Below are 23,191 nucleotides of genomic sequence, written 5' to 3'. Positions count from 1 at the left end.
GTGACGAAGGGGTGGGTGGAGGAGATGATGGAGGGGTGGATGGAGGTGGAGGAGAATGGTAGTAGGTTGGTAGGTAGGGAGGGTGGTAGGATGGGTTGGTAGGGAGGTTGTAGGGGTGAAAGAGAGGTTAGTGGAAATGGTATGGGTGACGGAAGGGTGGGTGGATGTAGAGGAGGAGGCTGTGGTGGATGAAGTAACGACGGAAGGGTTGGTGGAGGAGGTTTGGGTGAAGGAAAGGGTAGGCGGAAGTGATGGGGGTGACAAGGGTGGATAAGGGTGGAGGCGGTGGACGAGTAGGCGTGGCAGCAGGACAAGAGAGTGCAGAGGAGGAAGACGCCTAAAGGTGAGAAAGGCAGGTGATGAGGCGGAGAAGAAGCCAAAAACAACACGTCAGGAGTCTTGAAGAAGCTGGGGGAACTATCTTAGAATGTCTCCTTTTATCTTTACTTTCTTATTCAACTTTCTCTCTGTCTCTGTCTATCACTCTTTATCTAATCGTATATCTAAGTAATGATCTAAGTAACAAATATTTATCTTGGTGTTTTTATCTGTTTGCTACTGTGTGTGTGTGTGTGTGTGTGTGTGTGTGTGTGTGTGTGTGTGTGTGTGTGTGTTCCCTTTGCCTATCTCCTTCCCTAACGCTTCGCCCTCTCTTCTAATGCACCGTTGAGCGTTACTAATGGGTCTAATATTGTCACGAGGGTTGAATGTTCACGGGAAGCTTCTCCGAATAGTACTTCTTCCTCTATCCTTTGTGGCCTAAACTCTTTCCTATTATCTTCCTTCTATTCGGTTTCCCCCTCCTATTCTATTTATTCCTTCTATTTCTTGTCCTTTTCTTTTTTTCTATCAAGATTGTTCGCCTCCAGAACCGTAAGCATTGTGTATTATTGTTACTGTTATCGTCGTTGTTTAATTCTTTTTACTTTCGCTTTTATTGTGCGAAGCCATACACGTGTGAAGCTCTGTAAACATTTGTGTGTGTGTGTGTGTGTGTGTGTGTGTGTGTGTGTGTGTGTGTGTGTGTGTGTGTGTGAGTATGAATGCTAAGTATACACACACACACACACACACACACACACACACACACCCGCCCTGGTCAACACTACTAACTTTTTACAACTAATCACCTCGAACACGGCAAGAGGTCGTCCCCCCCCCCCTTCTCTCTCTCTCTCTCTCTCTCTCTCTCTCTCTCTCTCTCTCTCTCTCTCTCTCTCTCTCTCTCTCTCTCTCTCTCTCTCTACTGAATGTCTCCTTTGATCTTTCTCCTTTTCCTGCATGCGTTCCCTTTGCCCCCGCCGTCTCTCTCTCTCTCTCTCTCTCTCTCTCTCTCTCTCTCTCTCTCTCTCTCTCTCTCTCTCTCTCTCTCTCTCTCTCTCTCTCTCTCTCTCTCTCTCTCACCCGTTCACACTCCGCGTTCACACCATCTGTTCGCGCGCCGCCTGACAAAAGGAGGTCACGGAAAAAATAGCTCCCCGCTCTATCACACTCCCTTTCCGTCCCTCTGCTCCCTCATCCCGTCCTATACAACACCATTCGCTGCTGGCCACTTCAATACACTGCTGGCCACTTCGCTCGATTGTTACACCCAGTCGTTAAAATTTTCTTCTCAGCTTCTGTGGTACATATTCTAAAAGACTTGTGTAGCCAATATTCTCCACACACACACACACACACACACACACACACACACACACACACACACACACACACACACACGCACATTCTGATAAGGCTTAAGCAGAAGTTGTGAGTATTTCCATGGGTAGTTTTTATGAGCCTAGTGATAGTTTGACAAGGTTTCCTCTTCGGCCTGACTAGTGAGGTAACAGTGAGAGCCTAAAAAAAGTTACACGTATCAACCTTCAATCACCACCTAAAAACCTGTTACATAAATGGTGGCAGCGGTGGGATCTTACAATGTGAAAAGACACTCATGAGAACTCGACCAATCTCCCTTGTGGCTTTTATAAATATTAGTAAAGAACGCCGAAAGTGTCAGGTAATACGGGGCTGTGTTTCATGTACTCTCTTTAAAGGTATGCTAGCGTTTCATATCCATACGTACAAAAAGGAGTTCACAAAAGGGTGAGAGCTCGACCAATCTCCCTTGTGGCCATTAGAAATATTAGTAAAGAGCGCCGAAAGTGTCAGATAATACGGGGCTGTGTTTCATGTACTCTCTTTAAAGGTATGCTAGCGTTTCATATCCACTCGTCTATACGAACAAAAGGGAGTTCACAAGAGGCCATCAGTCGAGTTTCACTGAGGAAACGAAACACTGGAAGCGAACACTTGATATCCCCTTGCCAGTTAATTTATCGAACCTCTTTCTCCATCTGTCTGCCTCGATAAGAAAAGGCAAGGTCAAGACGTGATCCATGTGATAAAAAGTTGCTGGTGTTATTATCATTATTATTATTTTATTTTTTATTTCGTTTTATCGTGCTATCTGTCTATCTGTAGGCATAAGATAAAGCAGTGTTAAGATGCCACACAAGGGAGACAAGGCTTAATTGTGTCCTATATCTATCTGTCAATCTATCTATCTATCTATCCATCCATACACATACACCAAAGCAGTAATAAAACGACATTGAAGTGAGATAAACCTATAGCCACACTACACCGGCCCACCTACCCACCCCCTCACCAACTAGGAGCATCCCCCCCATCCACATCCCCCACCCACAAACGTGCAATATCCTCCCCACTATCCTCCCTTGCAGCCACGACAGGTCATTTGCAAACCCCTGCCCCCCCTGCCCCTCCCTCTGCCCCAGTGACCTTACGCCAAACGATTTTTGTCCTGGCCCTGACGTCGTGGATTTTAGATACGAGGGGGAGGAGGGGGGAGGAGGAGGAAAGACAGGGAGAGAGACGAGATAATGGAGGAGGGTCGGAAAGGGAGGTGAGGTGGAAGGAAAGAAGGAAGGAAGGAGAAGGGGAGAAGGAGAAAAGTTTGGAGAAGGGAAGGAAAAAAAAAAGGAGAGTGACGAGGGTGCGGAGAAGGGAAGGAATAGGACAGGTAGGATATGGAGCAAGGAAGATAAATGAGGAGGAAAAGAGGTGGAAATAGGGAATAGAAGGGAACGGAGGGGATGGGAAGGGAGGGGCTGGCAATGGAAACACACAGAGGGAGAGAGAAGGGAAAGAAAAGGAAAGGAGAATGAGAGTGTGAGACGAGGAAGAAGAGAAAGAGAAGTGAGAGAGAGAGAGAGGGACGAGGAGGAAGATGAAGAAAATGAGAGTGTGAGACGAGGAAGAAGAAAAAGAGGTAAGAGAGAAAGAGGGGCGAGGAGGAAAGGATAGGATAGACGGGTATCGAAAAGGAAAATTATGGAAAGGAATGGAATGAGAAGGAAATAAAGCGAATGGAAAATAGAAAAAAGAAAGGGAAATGAAGAGAAAGAAACGGAACGAAATAAAAGAAGAGGAATAAGGAAAAACATCAATGGTGGGTCGGGAGGATGGTGGTAGTGATCGGGGAGACGGAAGAGCAATACAAGAACCAAACTAAAACATAATCAGCTTAAGAGCATAATAAAACCTGGAGCTCCCAATCAAACCGAGCCTCCCACGACTGACCAACAGCACCCCCACGCGAGCCCTGGCAGCCCTCCCTCCTGGCGTTTATATATTAACACGGCGGCCATCAGGAGAGACGTAACGGAAGTTCAAGGGGCGAGGAAACGAGAGCGAGACATGAAACAGACACGTGGCAGAAACCAACATTAAAAATAGATGGGAGTTTCACCGTATTTTGGGATAGATAGATAGATAGGTAGATAGATAAAGGTTACTTCTCCTTCTCCGCCACCTCTTCTTTTTTTTCACCGTATTCAGGGATAAATAGATAGATAGGTAGATAGGTATATGTTACTTCTCCTCCTCCTCCACCACCTCCTCTTTGTCCCTCCTCTCTCTCTCTCTCTCTCTCTCTCTCTCTCTCTCTCTCTCTCTCTCTCTCTCTCTCTCTCTCTCTCTCTCTCTCTCTCTCTCTCTCTCTCTCTCTCTCTCTCTCTCTGTCTAGATAGATAGATAAAGATATAGAAAGATAGACAGGTACATAATAGATAAAAAATTAGATAGGTAGACAGATAGATGGAGATAGATAGATAGATAGAGAGAGAAGAAGGGTGGGGTGGGGTTAGTGCAAGCAAACGGGGTTGTGTTAGGGTATTAAAGGGAGGGAAGGGATCGATGCCCCCTCCCTCCTACCCTTCTCTCTCTCTCTCTCTCTCTCTCTCTCTCTCTCTCTCTCTCTCTCTCTCTCTTCACCTCAACCCCTTCAACAGCTTCTTCTCCTCATTCTTCTACTTTTTTTCCTCCTCCTCTTCTTCCTCCATCTCTTCCTCCTCCTCCCCCTCCTCCTCTTCCTCCTCCTCTTTCTCCTCCTCCTCATCTTTGCTAAGGCCCGTTGCTAAGGTTATTTCGGCATTGTATTGAGAGAAAGGCGAGCAAGGGCGAACACACACACACACACACACACACACACACACACACACACACACACACACATTTTTCAACCTACCAACGCAATTATACGTCCCTCAGTCCCCCCCTCCCCCTCCCCCCCTCTCACCATGTCCAATACTCCCCCTCCTTCCCCTCCCCTTCTTCCCTCCTCTCTCTTCCCCGCTCCCCCCAACACCAGACCCCCGCACGTAAGCCAGTCGGGGATCCTCTCTCTCTCTCTCTCTCTCTCTCTCTCTCTCTCTCTCTCTCTCTCTCTCTCTCTCTCTCTCTCTCTCTCTCTCTCTCTCTCTCTCTCTCTCTCTCTCTCTCTCTCTCTCTCTATCTCTCTCTCTCTCTCTCTCTCTCTCTCTCTCTCTCTCACTCTCTCTCTCTCTCTCTCTCTCTCTCTCTCTCTCTCTCTCTCTCTCTCTCTCTCTCTCTCTCTCTCTCTCTCTCTCTCTTGCTCTCTTCGACAAGCAACATCACTTCAACGGACCCTTCGCCCTTGCGCTCTCTCTCTCTCTCTCTCTCTCTCTCTCTCTCTCTCTCTCTCTCTCTCTCTCTCTCTCTCTCTCTCTCTCTCTCTCTCTCTCTCTCTCTCTCTCTCTCTCTCTCTCTCAACAAATTTCCCCCGAATAGTTGAGACTTTTCCTCTTACTCCTCCTTCTTCTCCCTCTCCTCCTCCTCCTCCTCCTCTTCCTCCTCCTCCTCCTCCTCCTCCTCCTCCTCCTTCTCTTATAATAACTTTCTCTTCTTTTGACATTCCCTAAGCGACCCTTTCTCCGCCCAAGCACCAGCAGTACCCTTGTTCCCTATATCCTCCTCCTCCCCCTCTTCTTCGTCCCTCCCTCTCTTCTTCTCTACCTCTATTTCCTCATCCATGTCCTTGTCCCTCCCTTTCTCTATATATCTTCTTCCTCATCCCTCCCTACCTCCTCTTTCTCTTCGTTCCTTCCCTCCTCGTCCCTCCTTCCTTCCTTCTCTCCCTCTCTTCTTCTTTCTCTTTTTCCTTTCGTTTTCAGCTTCTTCGTCCCTTCCTCTCGCCTTCTCTTTCTCTTCTTCCTCGTTCCTCTCTCCCTCCTTCTCTTCCTCTTCCTCCTCGCCCCTCACTCTCTCTTACTTCTCTTTTTCTTCTTCCTCGTCTCTCACTCTCTCATTCTCTTCCTCTTCTTCCTCGTCCCTCCCTCCCTCCTCCTCTTCGTCCCTCCTCCCTCCCACCCCACTGCCCCGTCGAAGCGTAACCACGTACCCGGGTGTGATGGACGCGTCTTCAAGGCCAGTTAGACAGGTATTATTGGGTGTCATTTGGCGGCAGACCAAGTGTTATCAGTTCAGACCAAAACGTTTCCACTCGGGAGGCAGGAAGGAAGGGAGGAAAGGAGGAAGAGAGAAGGGTTGGAGCTGATCTTTCCGGTGTGTTGAGATATATAGCGAACACCTGCGTCGTGTTGCTCTGATTAAAACCTAAACAAAACCGGCCTAGTAAATACAGCGTTCTCACCTGAAGAATAGTAACTTAATTCCCCCCCCCCCCCCCTGCAATGGTGACTCAACCCCCACTTCCCCTTCCAACCCCAAACCCAGCCTATACGTGGAGCAGTAAGTAGCGGGCTTTTTTTTTTCTTCATTTTTTTTTTTTTTTACGCCTTTGCACTGTCTCCTTTGCTGAAAAAAAAGGAGAAAAAAAAGAAAAAAAAAATTCAAAGCGCTTGCCACATCCGCCTTTTCCGTCATCGTATGTTATTTTACAGGAGAGGAAGCAGCTCAAGGACAACAACAACAACAAAAATGTGTAGAAAAAAAAAGCCCGCTAATCGCACTGTCTTTGCACACATAGGTAATATTGAGGCGTCATCCACTAGGTAAGGTTTGCTCCTGTCTCATATTTCTCTACTATAATCCATCCATCCATGTGTCAAAATATTTATTCCAACTTATAGAAGCCAAAGCACGTCTCAAGGCTTGCCCGCGCGTTCATTAACTCGGCTTATAAATCAGACTCTGCCACAGCCCTTCTCTCTCTCTCTCTCTCTCTCTCTCTCTCTCTCTCTCTCTCTCTCTCTCTCTCTCTCTCTCTCTCTCTCTCTCTCTCTCTCTCTCTCTCTCTCTCTCTCTCTCTCTCTCTCTCTCTCTCTCTCTCTCTCCTCTTCTCCTGTCCACCTTCTATAACCCTTGCCTCTTCTCTCTCCTCTTTCCTCTTCTCCTCTCCTCCTCCCCTTCTATAACCCTTGCCTCTTCTCTCTCCTCTTTCCTCTTCTCCTCTCCTCCACTCCTGTAACCCTTGCCTCTTCTCTCTCCTCTTTCCTCTTCTCCTCTCCTCCACTCCTCTAACCCTTGCCTCTTCTCTCTCCTCTTTCCTCTTCTCCTCTCCTCCACTCCTCTAACCCTTGCCTCTTCTCTCTTCTATTTCCTCTTGTCTCTTCCCATGTTCTCTAGGCTGAAGCAAGACCCATCAGGCATCACCACGAAACATGAAGGAGACTAAACATAGCTTGGCGACCACTGATCATCGTCCCAGGTCTTCTCCACATGTGCACTGATAAACATAGACTCCTCCAGACGCCTTATTTCCGTCCCTTTCCTATACGCTGAAGTAAGACCCGTCAGCCATCACCCTAAACACGAAGACTAGACATAACCTGGAGACCACTGTTTATCGTCCCAAGTCTTCTCCACATGTGCACTGATAAACAAAGACTCCTCCAGAGGCCTTATTTCCCTTCCTCTTCTCTTGGCTGAAGGACTCACCACGAAACACGAAGGAGGCTAAGCCCGACACCCCGGAGGCCACTATTTATTGCCTCAAGGCTTCCCAACGTGCACATCACACACCCTACCACAGCCCTTATTCACGTTTCTAATCTCCCAGCTGAAGGAGAACCAAGAGCGAAGCGTAAAGGTCTCGCGATATTATATTCTGTCCACCATTGTTTAACCTCTCATGTCTTGCCCCACGTGGATGCACTTCAAACAAACATGACATAATATAAAGGCTTAGAAGTTGAGGACATCAGCGGCAACAACAACAACAACACTCAGAAAGATAGAACGAAGCGTGATGTTAAGCTTACACACACATCCTTGGCTGTCACTCCAAGTATAATGTAAGCTTGTAAATCCCCACGGCTGGCCTGTGCGGGTGTCTCTTAGGTCCATATTCATAAACATTTCGTCGCCCAAGCAGGTACACATATTTGACGCGGGTTTTCGTAGGAGTTTTGGGCATTTCCAGGGGTAGTTTTATGATCTTGGTAGTAGTTTGACCCTTCCTCTGTACCGTGAACCTATGACACGGGTTTTCGTAGGAGTTTTGGGCATTTCCAGGGGTAGTTTTATGACCTTGGTAGTAGTTTGACCCTTCCTCTGTACCGTGAACCTATGACACGGGTTTTCGTAGGAGTTTTGGGCATTTCCAGGGGTAGTTTTATGACCTTGGTAGTAGTTTGACCCTTCCTCTGTACCGTGAACCTAAAAAAAAAAACACTCATTAAAATCGGACTGACCTCTTTTTTGGCCTTTGGAAATAGGTGATGTGAGAGGCGGAACTGACCTACCGCCCTAAACGCCCAGATGCTGCACCGCGAGAGATAAAGAGCAGAGGAACGAGGCGGAGGCTGTTGAGTGAAGTCGTGAAGAAGATGGAGAGGCAAAACACGCCAAGTCGAGTCCTGTTCGTAAGTCTGATGTGATCATAAGAAGAGCATCCACCTGCGGCCACGGGAGGAGGAGGAGGAGGAGGAGGAGGAGGAGGAGGTGGTTTAGGCTTGCCAGAAAGGAAATGGCAGCACGTGAGAGAGAGAGAGAGAGAGAGAGAGAGAGAGAGAGAGAGAGAGAGAGAGAGAGAGAAATATGCATTAAGTGAGGGGAAAAAGCAGGGTTCGGACAAGCACAGAGACATTGACGCGACGTGAAACAAACAGGGGAGCGACAGGGGCAAGGTGGAGAAGAGAAGAGAAAAGAAGAGTGTTAGCATGAAAGGAGAAACAAGAAACCATCAGTGAAAAGAAAGTTACTTACGGGGGAAGGAGGCAAGAGGAGGAGAAGGAGGAAGAGAAGAGAAAGGGAGATAAGAGTAAAAAAGAGAAGGGAAGAGAGGAGAAAACAGAAGAGTGATAAATGAGGAGAAACAAGAAACTAGCAGAGAAAAAAAGAGGTTGGATAAGTTGAAAGCAGGAAGAATAGAGTGAAGACAGCAGACCAGAAGAGGAAAAGAGTAAAGAGGATAGAGAAGAGAGAAGGAGAGGACAAGGTTTAAAGGAATGGAGGAGGAGCAGGAGGAAGAAAAAGACACTGGCGGGAGGAAAGTTTGATCAAAGTTGCATGAAGTTGAGTGGAGGGAGAAGAAGGGAGGAAAGAGCGAGAGAGAGAGAGAGAGAGAGAGAGAGAAGGGACAGTGGGAGTGGAGGAAAAAGAAACTGGAGACAAAAGAGTTGAATAAATGACGCCGGAGGAAACTTGAATGTTGGAGGAAAAAAAAAAAGAGAAACTATGAAAAGGAGGAAGAGAGGAGAGGAAGGAAGAGATAAGAAGGAACAAGGGAAGGGGACAGGAAGGAGAAAAAGGGAATGGGGAAGGAAAGAAAGAAAGGAAAAGGAGGGAGAGAGGAAGAAAGAGATGAGGAGGAAGGAGGAAAAGGGAATGGGGGAGGAAAGAAAGAGAGGAAAAGAAAAGAGAGAGGAGAGGAAGAAAGAGATGAGGAGGAACAAGGGAAGGGGACAGGAAGGAGGAAAAGGGAATGAGGGAGGAAGAAGAGAAAATAAAGGAGGGCGGGAGGAGTGGAGGCAAGAAAAAGGAGGGAGAAAGAAGAGGAAGGAAGAGGAGGAGGAAGTGACCACGAAAGGCAGAGGAGAAAGAAGGAATTGGGAGGAAAGAAGAGAAGATGCAGGGAGGGCGAGAAGAGAGGAGGAGAGTAAAAGAAGGGAGAGAGGAGAGGAAGAGGGAGAGAAGAGGAGAAAGAAGGAATATGGAGGGAAAGAAAAAGAAAGAATTCGAAAAGGACAACGAGAGAAGAAGAAGAAGAAGAGAATGAACAAGGGGCATGGGAAGAAGAGAAAGACGGAGAAGGGAGGAGGAGAAAGAGGGAGAGGAAAGCAGAGGAGAGGGACAAGAAGGAAGAAGAGAAAAAAAAGATGATTTACATAAAAAAGCAAGAGACATGTTGAATGTAAAAGGAAAGAGGGTGAGGAGGAGGGAAAAGAGATGAAAGGAGGAAGAGGAGGAGGAGGAGGAGGGAAAAGAAGAGAAGGAGGAGGAGAAACATGGCAAGGGGAGGGAAGGAGAGAAGGGAGGGAAGTAAAGGGGAGTAAGAGGGAACAGAAATTTGGTAAAGGGAAGGATGTGAGGACGAAAAGACAGAGGAAGGAGAGAGAGAGGGAGTGAAGAAAGGGGAGCTATCAGGAAAGGAGAGAGGGAGGAAATGGAAACTTGGTAAAGGGAAGGAAATGAAGGGAAATGAGAAGGGAGATGATGGGGAAAGAGGGGATGAGGAAGGGAAAAATAGCCAGGGGAAGGGGAAAGACTGGAGGGAAGGAAGGAGAGGGGGGAGAGAAGGAGGCAGGTGGGAGGGAGATGGAGATAGCGGGGTGGAATGGGCGTAGGAGGAAGGGAAGGGATTGAACAGGGGGCATGGGAAGAAGTCAAGAAGAGAAAGACGGAATAAGGAAGGAGGAGAAAGAGGGAGAGGAAAGCAGAGGAGAGGGAAAAGAAGATAGAAGAGAGCATTCCAACTCTGCCTTTTCTCGAATTTACAAAAACGTTTCTAAGCGACACAAGAGCTTATTCTCGCGCTGACTTTCCTCGCCTCCTCCTTTTTCATGCGACCTACCTAACGTCCGCAATCTTTTCCGCTCGGTCCCACTAATCTAACTCTTGGCTGCGACTCTGCTTCTGTTTCCTTCCTGATGCTTAAGATTCGCGCGGAGAGGTCTTGGCGCGCGAGGAGTTTCAAGTTCGTAAAGCTATATAGACGGCTGAGGAGTTTAACCCGGTAGCAGCGAGGGGCCAAATTTGTGGCTTTACCGTGTAGCAGCGACGGGCCAAATTTGTGCCGTGATATAACCCCCCCCAAAAAATAGATGATGCATAAACTCATCACAAATGCGTTGATATATATTATGAAATGGTTTGTGTGAGTGATGATTTTTTCTCATTTTACTCGCTTAGAGGGACCATTAAAATACATGATCCCCGCAGCTACCAGGTTAAAAGCGCCTTAAACTTGATAGTGGCCCCGAGAATCGATGTTTATGGGATTTACATTTTAGAAGTTATAATGTGAGGGGTTACTTATGCCCAGACACACAGCCGACTTCACTTCCCGACACTGAACTCCATCTGCCGCCTCTGTGATCTCTTAGGTAACGTGCCAGATTCGCCCTGCAGCAGCCCAGTGTCGCGATCTGATTCTCTTAGCCTGTTGATCTTTGTTTTATAACCTACGGAAGGGTTTGTATTTCTATCCTCTTGTGTTGTAGTGTGTTGTTAAAAGAACTGAAATGTTTGTCCAGCATCAACTTAGGAGACAGACAGACAGACAGACAGCGGGCTTTTTTTTTCATATTTGTTTCCTTTTTAATGACCTTGAACTGACTCCTTTGCTGTAAAAACACACACACACACACACACACACACACACACACACACACACACACACACACACACAGTTTTTACCGCTGATAAGTAGTAATTACTGTCCCCCCTTGAGCAACGAAGATGGGGTGTGTGGTGTGTGAAGGTCCCAGCCGTGCCCTGAGACCTACTAATGAACTTGGTCTAATCAGGAGGGCTCTTGATGGCGATAATGAGTCCAGCACGTGATCAGGCTGCAGTAAACTACACCCACCCACCTACCCATCCACACACTCACATCCACATCCACCCCCACCTCACCTGACCGAAAACATCCACGCGGACAACTACTGCCAACACTTACCTGAAAAGAAAGAGAATGTAAGGTTAGTATATGTCAAAACAACAACAACAACAACAACAACAACAACAACAACAATACACACACACCTATCTACCCCCGCTACCCTACCCTCTCCCTCCTCCCCCCCACACACAACCTTCACACAAAACCTATCCTACCCCCACGCTACCCTACCCTCTCCCCCCTCCCCCCCACACACAACCTTCACACAAAACCTATCCTACCCCACGCTACCCTACCCTCTCCTCCCCGCCCCCCCACACACACAACCTCCCCCTGCCCTCCACACACACGGAGCCACACTATACGCACCACACACAACACACGCCAGTCCATCATTCCTTACGTAAGCCAGGCCTGCAAACGTCAGACGCCACGCCAGACACGCCTTTACGAGCCAACGCACGAACCCGCCCAGCCCAGACCAGGCCAGATCAATCAAACCAGACCCCGCCCAGTGCTGCCTAACCCTGAGTAGCCTTCCTGTGCCCAGCCCAACTCAGCCCAATCCTGTGAGATACTCAGAGAGATACTCTTAGAGATACTCAGTAAAAATCATCTAAGCCTGTCATTAGATTCAGTTGAGAAGTAGATATATAGATAGGTAGATAGATAAATAGGAAGACAGACTGATGGGTTGGTTAAGAGTAATCTATCACGACAGCCACTATAAATATAATTCGCTTGCACCACTAACGGGAGGTCCAAGGTGCCCCTCAAGGGAGGCATCACTAATACAAGTAGAGATACAGATAGACAGACAGTAAGACGGAAGGGGGAGGAAGGAGGAAGAACAAAATAAAGGGAAAATATATGAGGTCATGAAGTTAAGGGTGAATGGAGGAAATCAATGACCCGAAAAAGTGCAAAAATAAGTGAGGTGGAGGAAAGAACAAGGATGGAGAGAAGGAAGAAGGAAAGTGGAGCGGGGCAAAGAGAGGAGTATTGAAGATGAGAAAGTGAAAGGGAAGGAAGGAAGGGAGGAAAGAGAATTAAAGGAGAAAAAATGCGAGGAGGAGAAAAGGCGAATTGGAGAGAGAAAGGGACAAGGAAGGAGGGAAGGAAGGAAAGTGGAACAGCAAAGGAAGGAATAAGAGAGGAAAAATAAAGAATGGGGGGGAAGGAAAGGCGAATTGGAGAGAGGAAGGGACAAGGAAGGAAAAAAGGAAAGTGGAACAGAGCAAAGGAAGGAATAAGAGAGGAAAAGGAAAGAATAAAGGGGAAGGAAGGAAAACCAAAGGAAAAAAAAGGCGAGGAGGAGGAGGAAAGGCGAATTGCAGAGAGGAAGGGACAAAGGAGGGAGAGAAGGAAGGAAAGTGGAAAAAAATGTCCCTAATCAATGTCTTGCGTGAGGTATTTGTTCCAGGGCGACACGACACCCGCACGTGAGGAGGGCGTGGCAGGGAGGAGGAGGAGGAGGAGGAGGAGGAGGAGGAGACGGGAGGACAGAGGATGAAAAAAACAAGGACGATGAAATGAAAGAAAAATGCGTATGAGAGAGAGAGAGAGAGAGGGGGGGGGGGGGGCAGGTGAGGTCCTCGGTGTCCCAGTACCTATCAAGTCAAGCCACCTGCCGCCTGACCTCGCTTAATTGGCTTTAGTTTCCCCTCTTTCCACCTTTCCCCTCGCCTTCCACCCTTCAACTCACCTCTTCCTCCCAACTCCCTCTACTCTATCCCTCCCCTCTCTATTTCATTTCTCATCCACTCCCTTCCACCCCCCTTCAACCTACCTATTCCTCCCAACTCCCTCTACTCTATCCCCTCCCTCTCTATTTAATTTCTCATCCACTCCCTTCCACCCCCCTCAACCTACCTATTCCTCCCTTCTCCCTCCACACTATCCCTTCCACCCACCTATTCCGACTGGTTTTATTTGAGGTCAGTGTTATCTAATTAGGCATCACGTCACCTGAGTCACGGCCGCGCTAATTAGCCTCAAACACCTGACCACCTGGCGAGTATAATGACCATTAGGATGACAAACTGCCGGGGAGATGGATATTATAACTGATTTGATGCGGAAATGATTTGAAATGAGACCAGGGCAGGCAGGCAAGCACGTGTGTGTGTGTGTGTGTGTGTGTGTGTGTGTGTGTGTGTGTGTGTGTGTAAACAGTCACTGAAAGAAAAATAATAACATAAGAGGAGCGAAGAAATGTGATTCTGAGAGTAATAAAAGAAAAAAAAGTTACATGAAAATTACAGTTGTGATAATTTTTTAATGGACACAGTTTTATTAGTATTTTGGTGTTGATGGTTTCTTTCTTTTTTGAGACAGGATGCACTCGACGGATCATCATAGCGAGGTCAATATATCATCGCGAGTGAAGATAACCGGGGTGGGGAGTGACTCAACGATACACTAACTCAGGGATGACTCTAGCTCTGGAAAGGAATAACCCCCCTTCCTCCCACCCAACCCCACTCACCCCCCCCCCAAAAAAAAAAGGCTGGAAGATGTGATAACGTAGCAGAGAAAATCCTAAAAGCGGACAACTGACGCCCATAATAATCAAGTAACAGGAGGAGGAGGAGGAGGAGGAGGAGGAAATACCATAACAAACAAATAAAGACAAATAAACTAATGGATAAATAAACAAAACAAAATATAGGCGACATTGTTTTCCCGGGTCGGACACAGACATATCCATTTTGTTCACATGTAAAATAAAAAAAAAATAAATAAAATAAACAAAGAAACAAAACACAATAAAGGTGACAGTATTTCCCAGGGTAGGACAGGGCGACGTGTTAATTTAGCTTCTTCCTTTTAGCAGCCGGGGAGTAAAGGAATGGCGGGGCGGAGGGAGGCGGTGGCGGTAGCGAAGGTAATTACTACTCCTTGACGGTCCCCCGCCTCCGAATTATCATGACCAACCAGCTGCTACCTCGCCCCTCCCTCTCCCGTCCCTCCGTCTTTCTCTTATTCCTCCTCCTCTTCATCTTTCGTTTCCTTCCTTTCTAATTCATATACAACCTCCTCTCTCTCTCTTCTTTTTCGTCTCTTCCTCTACTTCTTTCGTTTCCTTCCTTTCTAATTCATATACAGCCTCCTCTCAATCTCTTCTTTTTCGTCTCTTCCTCTACTTCTTTCGTTTCTATACCTTGTTACCAGCTGCTATATTGCCCCTCCTTCCCCCACACACTCCCTGCGCCTTTCTCTTATTCCTCCTCCTCTTCAGCTTTCGTCTCCTTCCTTTCTAATTCATATACTACCTTGTTCCCTCTCCTCTCTCTCCTCGCTTTCGTCTCTTCCTCTACGTCTTTCATTTTTGTACCTTGCCAGCTGCTATATTGCCCCTCCTCCCCCCCCCAACCCCCCTCCACACACACACTGCGCTTTTCTTCACACTCAAACTCCTTATCTTTCGTCTTTCTTTTCTCTCCTTTCTGCGTCTTTTGCTTCCCTTTTTCTCTCCTCTCATTTCTATATTTTCCTATTCTTTCACTTCTTTTTCTTCTCTCCCTCTACCTCTTCTCTAATTTAAGTACCTTGTTCCCTCTTCTCTTTTCGCTTCATTCTCTCCCTCTCCTTCTTCTTCTATTTCTGTGTCTTGCTCCCTCTTCTGTCTCCTCCTCTCATTTCTATTCTTTGTTTTCTCTTCTCTCCTCTTTCTATTCTTTCCCTTCCCTTCTTCTCTCATTTCTGTACCTTGTTCTCTCCTCTCTCTCTCTCTCTCCCTCTTCTTTTTCTTTCCTTCCCTCTCCTCCTCTCATTTCTGTACCTCATCTTACCTCCATTTTTCTTTTCATCCCCCTCTTCCTTTTTTATCGTCTCCCTTTCCTCAAATTTGTGTCTTCATTTTTCTTCTTCATTATCTTACTTTTTTTTTCTCTTTCTCTTTCCTCTCATCTTTGCACCCCATTTCACGTTTCCCCCTCACTTCTTCTTCTCCTTTCTTTTGTTTCTCCTCTCTCCCTACTTCCCTTTCCTCTCCTCCTCCCCTCCTCATCTGCTGTCTCTTCTCTCTCCTCCTCCTCCCTTGTCCTTATTTTCTTTCTTCTCTTTTTTTCTTTCTTCTTTCTCGACTCCGTACCTCCGTTTCCTCTTCCTTTCATCTCTTATTCATTTTTCCTATCTTCTTCATTTCTCTTCCTTCAACTCCTTCATCTTTCTCATCTTTATCTCCCTTCCCCTCTCTCTCTCTCTCTCTCTCTCTCTCTCTCTCTCTCTCTCTCTCTCTCTCTCTCTCTCTCTCTCTCTCCCCCTTCCCTTCAATTTCCTTTGTGTTCCTTTACACTTCAACTTATCTTTCCTTCGCATTCCCTTCCCTTCTCATCCTCTCTCTCTCTCTCTCTCTCTCTCTCTCTCTCTCTCTCTCTCTCTCTCTCTCTCTCTCTCTCTCTCTCTCTCTCTCTCTCTCTCTCTCAATAAGCGGCCACCCGGAAGAAAAGCGAGTGAGGAAAGAAGGAAAAAAAAAAAAGGTGATGGCTCAGTTTACGGTGTCGTTTCATCTTTTCCTTCCACAAGATAAGAGAAAATGGGAAGGTGATGGAGGGAATAATCAACCTTTCTCTCTCTCTCTCTCTCTCTCTCTCTCTCTCTCTCTCTCTCTCTCTCTCTCTCTCTCTCTCTCTCGCTCAGTCTTTCATATTTTAACAAGATCTCCTTATTTTCCATCCTCCTGCGCCCCTTTCTTCGTCACCCACACCTGTTACCGATCCTATTTTCTCTCTCTCTCTCTCTCTCTCTCTCTCTCTCTCTCTCTCTCTCTCTCTCTCTCTCTCTCTCTCTCTCTCTCTCTCTCTCTCTCTCTAATTCTTTCTCTGACCTCAATGACCTCAATACTTCAACCAGACTCCTTCCACTCTTTCTCCCTAATATCTCTTCCTCCCACTCGCACCTACTCCCTTGTATACCCAATCCTTTATTCTCAGTCTAATAAATCCTTAACTCCCATGTTGGTGTCGGTCTGTATGTTTGTATGTATGTATATATGTATGTGTTTGGCTAACGTTCCTTGACTCTTTGCATATGAAAAAGAGGGAGCGAACGGGGTTTATCGATAATGGCTTCTCGTAAACTGTATTAAGATATATCGAGTGACTTTGAAGTAGTTTACGTCCTATAGGTTTGGCTGCCTGGCTGATTCAAGGGTCGGAGGAAGAACCTGATAAATGAATATAAAATGTCTCTCTTATGTATATCTATCAGTCTTTTTTTCCTTCCTTCTCTGTCCTCCATACTTCAACCAGACCCATTCCACTCTTTTTTCCCCTCATATTTCCTGCTTCCACTCGCATCCACTCCCTTGCATACCCAATCCTTTATTCTCAGTCAAATAAAATCTTAACTCCCATGTTGGTGTCGGTCTGATGTTGTTTACGTTATATAGGTTTGGCTGACTGATTTAATGTTTGAGTAGAAATCGGGGAATTAATATAGATCGCTTTTTCTTGTATCTCTCTATATGTACGCTATGTAGCTTATGTCCTATAGGTTTGCCTGGATGATTTAAAGTATGAGGAGAAATGTGGGAATTAATATAGATCGCCTTTTCTTGTATCTGCCTATATGTACGCTATGTACCTAATGTCCTATAGGTTTGGTTAGCTGATTCTACGCTTTCCTTGTATCTATTTGCCTGCTATGTAATTCGCGTTCCATCGGCTTGGCTTGCTGAGGAGAAAGCAAAGAGTAAATCTAAAACGTCTGTCCTCCTATTTGTCTTGGCTCCGTAGCTATCGTTGTTTGGCTCATTGTTTAAGGAGGAACGTGGCAATAAATTTTAAACTCTTTTATCTCGCGCTCATTTATTTCGCCCCAGAGGCATGGCTTGGTTGGCAGATGCAGTGTCTTCGGGAAAACCAAGGCAATCAATTTCAAACTCTTTCCACGGGTCTCACTGATCACATTAAGCGTGGAGAGTCGTCTATGTACAGCGTTCAGTGATGCAGCTCCACGTCCTCTCCTACACAGCCACATGAATCTAAGCCACACAGCCACACAGCCATGCAACCACAGCCAGCGTCAGCTCCTTCTTCTCCCCCTCCTCCTCCTCCTCCTCCTCCTCCTACTACTACTACTACTACTACTGCTATTAATAACATCGATTCTAGACGTGGTATTACGAAAACAATAAAGAATGTTTCAACAGGTGAACGCTGGTGAAGAAACATTGATAATATTGTTTGTGTATGGTTTATGGATAGGGAGGGAAGTTCGTAAATAACCCACATTCAGAAGCTACCAAGCATAGGCCGTCTGCCTGGCCTCTTGTAGTCTCCTTTCATCCGTGTGTTAGCCATACCATAAGACCCCACCCACCCACCCACCCACACTCCCATTCACCTAACACCACAGCCAGACCTATACTGTACATAGCCATAGCGTCCTTAGCCACACCTCATCGCAATACAACTTTCCATCCCTTTTTCCACAGCAACACACAGCACTCCGAGAAGCCACTGACACAGCACCACACACAGCCACACCAACACTAGTACACAGCAGCAGCCACATCCAGCAGTAATACAATTCCACATCCCTCCCGACGCTGCCACATATCGGGAAAGCCAAACACAGCACCCGCGCTCCCCGCCCCCCTTTCTCTGCCACGCGCGTCCCGGAAACAAAGGTTGCTCGGGAATAGCAGGGGCGACGGGGAGGGAGCGAGGCGGTTATATAAGTAGAACTCAGAAACAAGGGACGCAGGGGAGAGAGGAACAGAGAGGGGGGTGGAGCTGGACGGAGGAATGAGAGAAGGACGGAGGGGTGAGAGAGGGGTGGAAGGGAGTAGGGATAGACGGAGGGGTGGGGGCTGGGGGGGGGGAGTAGAGAGACGGAAGGGGATACTACTGGAAACTCTAGGCGCACACTCGCTCACACACACACACACACACACACACACACACACACACGAGTGGAGGAATGCTAAAACGGCACTCAAGTAATTTTACGAACACGATTAGAAAAACAAACTCATAAAATATAAATACACAAAGACGGATAAGAAAAAAATATATATAAATACACAAAGACGAAAGAAAAAAATATAACGAATACAAACTTGACCCAGAAAGAAAAATACAAATACACGAACAAAAAACAAATAAAAGATAAAAAAATACAAATACAGATAAAAAAAATGATAAAAAGATAGGATTAAAAATAAAGATAAAAAGATTAAAAAAATACAAATACAGATAAAAAAATGATAAAAGATAGGATTAAAAATAAAGATAAAAAGATAAAAAATAAAAAAATACAAATACAGATAAAAAAATGATAAAAAGATAAAAAATAAAGATAAAAAGATAAAAGATAAAAAAATACCAATACACGGACAAAAACAAATAAAAGATAAAAAAAGACAACGAAGGAAGGAGTTAAACAATCCAGGCCGATATTAGAAGGCTTGATGGACAAAATTCTCGTGAGACTTTTCATTATCCCCGTAGCCAAGCCGACAGACACCCTCTTCTCTTGTCCGTCCACCAATATTAGGCACAGCTGGCAGAGGAGGAGGAGAAGGAGGAGGAGGAGGAGGAGGAGGAGGAGGAGGAGGAGGAGGAGGAGGAGAAGGAGGAGGAGGAGTGTTGGTGTGTTTTAGGCCCTTCTCAAACATATCGGGGCTACACACACTCGCATTTCATAAGCTTTCCTAGAGGTGGGTAGCGTTTCCATGGGTAGTTTTAGGAGCCTAGTGATAGTTTGACAAGGCTTTTGCACCATGAACGTTGAAAATTACTCATGAGAACTCGACTAATCTCCTTTGTGGTCTTTGGAAACATTTGAGCGCCGGAAGAGCCTGGGAATCCTGATGTTCGCGAGTCAGGTATTGGGCGAAGGACTTGGCGAGTAGAGGAAGGGAGGGCAGATAGGGAGAGGCTGACGTGGTAGGAGTGAGTGATTCTAAAAGATGTGGTCGAGGTGGGAGAGTGCAGGAGCTGGGAGGGTGTAGGAAAAGTGAGTAAAGTTATTCAGGAAGATTTGGTAAGTAGCAGAAGGGAGGACAGATAGGGAGAGGCTGACGTGGTAGGAGTGAGTGATTCTAAAACATGTGGTCGAGGTGGGAGAGTGCAGGAGCTGGGAGGGTGTAGGAAAAGTGAGTAAAGTTATTCAGGAAGATTTGGTGAGTAGTAGAAGGGAGGACAAAAAACGACTGATGTGATAGGAGTAAATCAATTGGTTTCAAGCGCGTCCAAACACAACCCCAGCTGATGAAAATATAGCGTGCAGTCGGGTTGGTAGGGGCTGGGAGGGTGTAGGCAAAAGGGGAGTAAAGTTATCGGGGCAGACTTGGCATGTAGCGGAAACGACAGATAGCGACTCGCGTGATAGAAGTAAGTGGGTTTCTGACAGGGCAAAACTTCAGTTGATGATTGTATGACACGTGGTCGGGGTGGCAGAGGGTAGGGGCTGGGAGGGTGTAGGCAAAGGGGGAGTAAAGTTATCGGGGCAGACTTGGCATGTAGCGAAAATGACAGATAGCGACTCGCGTGATAGAAGTAAGTGGGTTTCTGACAGGGCAAAACTTCAGTTGATGATTGTATGACACGTGGTCGGGGTGGCAGAGGGCGGTGAACTTAGGTGAGGGTGCAGGTGAAGGAGCAGTAGAGTTATTAGAGCAAAAGAGAGGACAAAATATAGCGTGTGGCGTGGTAGCGGAGTGGATTTCTAGCACGACAAAACACAACCTCAGCTGATGATTGTGTGACATGAGGCCGGGGTGGCAGAGGGCTGTAGGCAAAGGGGAAGTAATTAGGGCAAAAGGGGGGACGGATAGCGGATAGCGTGATAGGAGTGAGTGTGTTCCAACCCCAGCTGATGATTATTTGACAGGTGTTCGGGGTAGCAGAGGACGGTGTGGCTGGGACTAGGAGGGAGTGGGTAAAAGGGGACTATAGATTGGGGCAGACTTGGCGTGTTGTGAATGCTTACGTATCGGGCCCACTACTACTGTTTTCTAAGGCCGGAGTGAAGATTGATCGGGTTTTCATGGGTGTTTTTTTTCCCGGTCAAGGTGCAAAGTCGTGTAAAACTTAGCGTGTTGTGAATGCTTACCATGTTCTAAAACGTATCGGGCCCACTACTACTATTTTGCAAGGCCAGAGTGAAGATTGATCGGGTTTTCATGGGTGTTTTTTTTCCCGGTCAAGGTGCAAAGTCGTGTAAAACTTAGCGTGTTGTGAATGCTTACGTCCATGTTCTTAAACGTATCGGGCCCACTACTACTGTTCTCCAATGCCAGAGTGAAGATTGACCGAGTGTCCACCCCTCACTCTTTTCACCTTCTCCCTGGTCTACTTCTAAAACCTAACACCCTCCTCCTCCTCCTCCTCCTCACCTCTCCTCTGGTCTACCTCTCCTAACTCTTCCCCTAATCCCTAACTAATCCTTCATCCGTCTCCCCTATCACCATCTCCAATTTCTACGACCGTCACTCTTATTCATTCCCATTTCTACTTCTAAAACTTAACACCCTTATCTTTCTTGCCTATCCACTGCTCTACCTCTCCTGACTCTACCCTCCACCACTGTCAATCCCTCACCAACCTCACCCCTCAAGATCCATATATAAGAATCAGCTCCATCCAAACAACTCGAAGTGTAAACACGTCCGAGTGAAAACAAAAAGACCCAAGTTATTGAACACACACACACACACACACACACACACACACACACACACACAGAAACCCAGCCAGTCCACTACATATATATACCAGCGGGGTGGAAGGGGACAGGGAGAGAGGGAGTCAGTGGGTGGGTGGGTGAGTGTCCGTATCGTATTAAAGAAGCAGCGCCAACCAGTTCGGAGAGGGTGGGAGAGAAAAAAAGGGAGGAAACGCAAGAGAGGGAAGGAGAGGGAATGCGGCAGGGGCGGGTCTGTGGCCAAAACGAGGTGTGTAAGAGCCCTGTCTGACACTTGAGATAAAAGGTAGAGGTGAAAGAGAGAGAGAGAGAGAGAGAGAGAGAGAGAGAGAGAGAGAGAGAAATTGCAATATATATCAAGTTTATTGTCTCAAGTCAACATTTCTTTTGCCCCTCTATACCAACACACACACACACACACACACACACACACACACACACACACACAGAGGGAGAAGAGAGAGGACGTGTGGGCAGTGGAGGGAGGGGTTGGAGGGAAGAGGGGAGGAGGGGCGCCACGGATGAAAGGAACCTGCAGCAAACATACCCGGACAGCAAAACACCATATAATCCCGTGTGTCTGTGTGTGTGTGTGTGTGTGTGTGATGCAAGTGTCTGGTGGCTAAATATACACGTGCGGGCAGGTGAGTGGGTCTACCTATGCGGGAGTCATCATTAGCTCAGGTGATCGCGTGCTTGGAGGGGCGGGGGGCAGGGATGGCGGGCAGGCGTCTCTTTAAGCCACCACCATCACCCCCCACCTCCACCTCCACCACTATCATCACCACAATCACCTCTCCTCCACCTCCACCACTATCATCACCATAATCACCCCCCCCCCCCTCACCACCAACACCAGACTGCAGGGGTCCCACGATCTCTTATTTGTAAGCCGATTAACTGATTGGCAATGCGGGGTAGCCAATCAACCCATCGATATATCCTCGCGTGTGGTAATCTATCCACGGGAGGGAGTGGATATAGAAAACGATGCTGCACACACACACACACACACACACACACACACACACACACACAATGAGGAGGTATAAAAGCGTTGGTGTTAGTTGCCGAGTGCCAGCGACGAGGGATGAGGAGAGGAGAGGCGGCAGGTACGATTAAATAATATAGCAGCTCATATAGGGACAGTAGGAGCAGTAGGAGGAGAAAAAGGAGGAGTAGAGAGGAGGAGGAGGAGGAGGAGGCAGTCTAGTGGGGCGAGTACGTTTATATTATGCATTAAATATCGGTCCTCCTTCTCCGGCTGTCTGTTTGGTTGGTTTGTTGGTTAAGACTCTTGGAACTCTTGGGACGAGAAGAAAGAGTCAAGGAAGACCTATTTTTCGTAGCATCTTGTACTAGCGTTTACGTCAGGTTGCTACTACTACTACTACTACTACTTCTACTTACTATTATTCCTGACTACTACTACTACTACTACTACTACTCTAAACCACAAATTATTACCCAAAATGAAGAACCTGGCATAACTAACGAGCGTGATTTTAATTGTCTGTCAGTGTAGAAAAATGTAGTCCCAAAGTAAATATCCATCAGAGTGTGTGTGTGTGTGTGTGTGTGTGTGTGTGTGTGTGTGTGTGTGTGTATAACCCGGTGTACAGTATACGAGACCTCACCACACTTACATAGGAGAAGACACACACACTTACACAGGAGAAGACACAATGAGGAACGAAAGGGATGCGGGTGTAGGCGGGTGCGTGTGTGGCGCTGAGGAACAACTGGAAGGGAACACACACACCGACACCTTCACACCCTCGACGAGTTCTCCACTAGCACAGAGAGGCCGCTTGACGCTTCCCGGGGCTACTCCACACTGCTCGCCTCACTCCGGGCCGTCCCACTGCACTACTGACCCAGCTCGCCGCCTCCACAAGCCTTTCAAAGCACTACACTACCACCCGCCACCGAGAACCGCGGCCCACTGTCTCCCGCCCTCCCGCCACTAGCACCTAGACGTTCACGAGGTGTGGGTAGAGGAGCTGCCAAGAGGTGGTGGGTGGAGGAGACAGAGCGCGTGATGGAGCCGTGAGGTGAACCGCGTAACCTCCACTCTCCACCACGTCCGGCGAATGACTGCCTTCCCTCCCCGCCTGCTCGTCACTTCCCCCTCCGGTCTGCTCCTCCCTCCCTCCCCTGCTGCCTGCCCGCCCGCCTGCCTGCCTGCTTGCACCTCCG

The 23,191-nt window shown here is 47.3% G+C and overlaps 1 protein-coding gene and 1 long non-coding RNA gene across 9 annotated transcripts in view; both read right to left on the bottom strand.

Annotated features, from left to right (window-relative positions):
- Positions 1-23,191, bottom strand: part of LOC126995711 (endothelial PAS domain-containing protein 1-like) — a 280,018-nt gene that overhangs the window by 41,328 nt on the left and 215,499 nt on the right. The gene's annotated exons all lie outside the window — the stretch shown is intronic.
- LOC126995716 (uncharacterized) lies at positions 16,149-17,060 on the bottom strand. Its single transcript, XR_007750661.1, has 2 exons — positions 16,925-17,060; positions 16,149-16,820 (listed from the first exon to the last, which is right to left on the bottom strand). It is a non-coding gene; the product is annotated as an uncharacterized LOC126995716 (long non-coding RNA).

Source organism: Eriocheir sinensis, chromosome 8 (assembly GCF_024679095.1).
Source record: "Eriocheir sinensis breed Jianghai 21 chromosome 8, ASM2467909v1, whole genome shotgun sequence".
Classification (NCBI taxonomy): domain Eukaryota; kingdom Metazoa; phylum Arthropoda; class Malacostraca; order Decapoda; family Varunidae; genus Eriocheir; species Eriocheir sinensis.
This window is presented reverse-complemented; position numbering and strand designations above follow the sequence as displayed.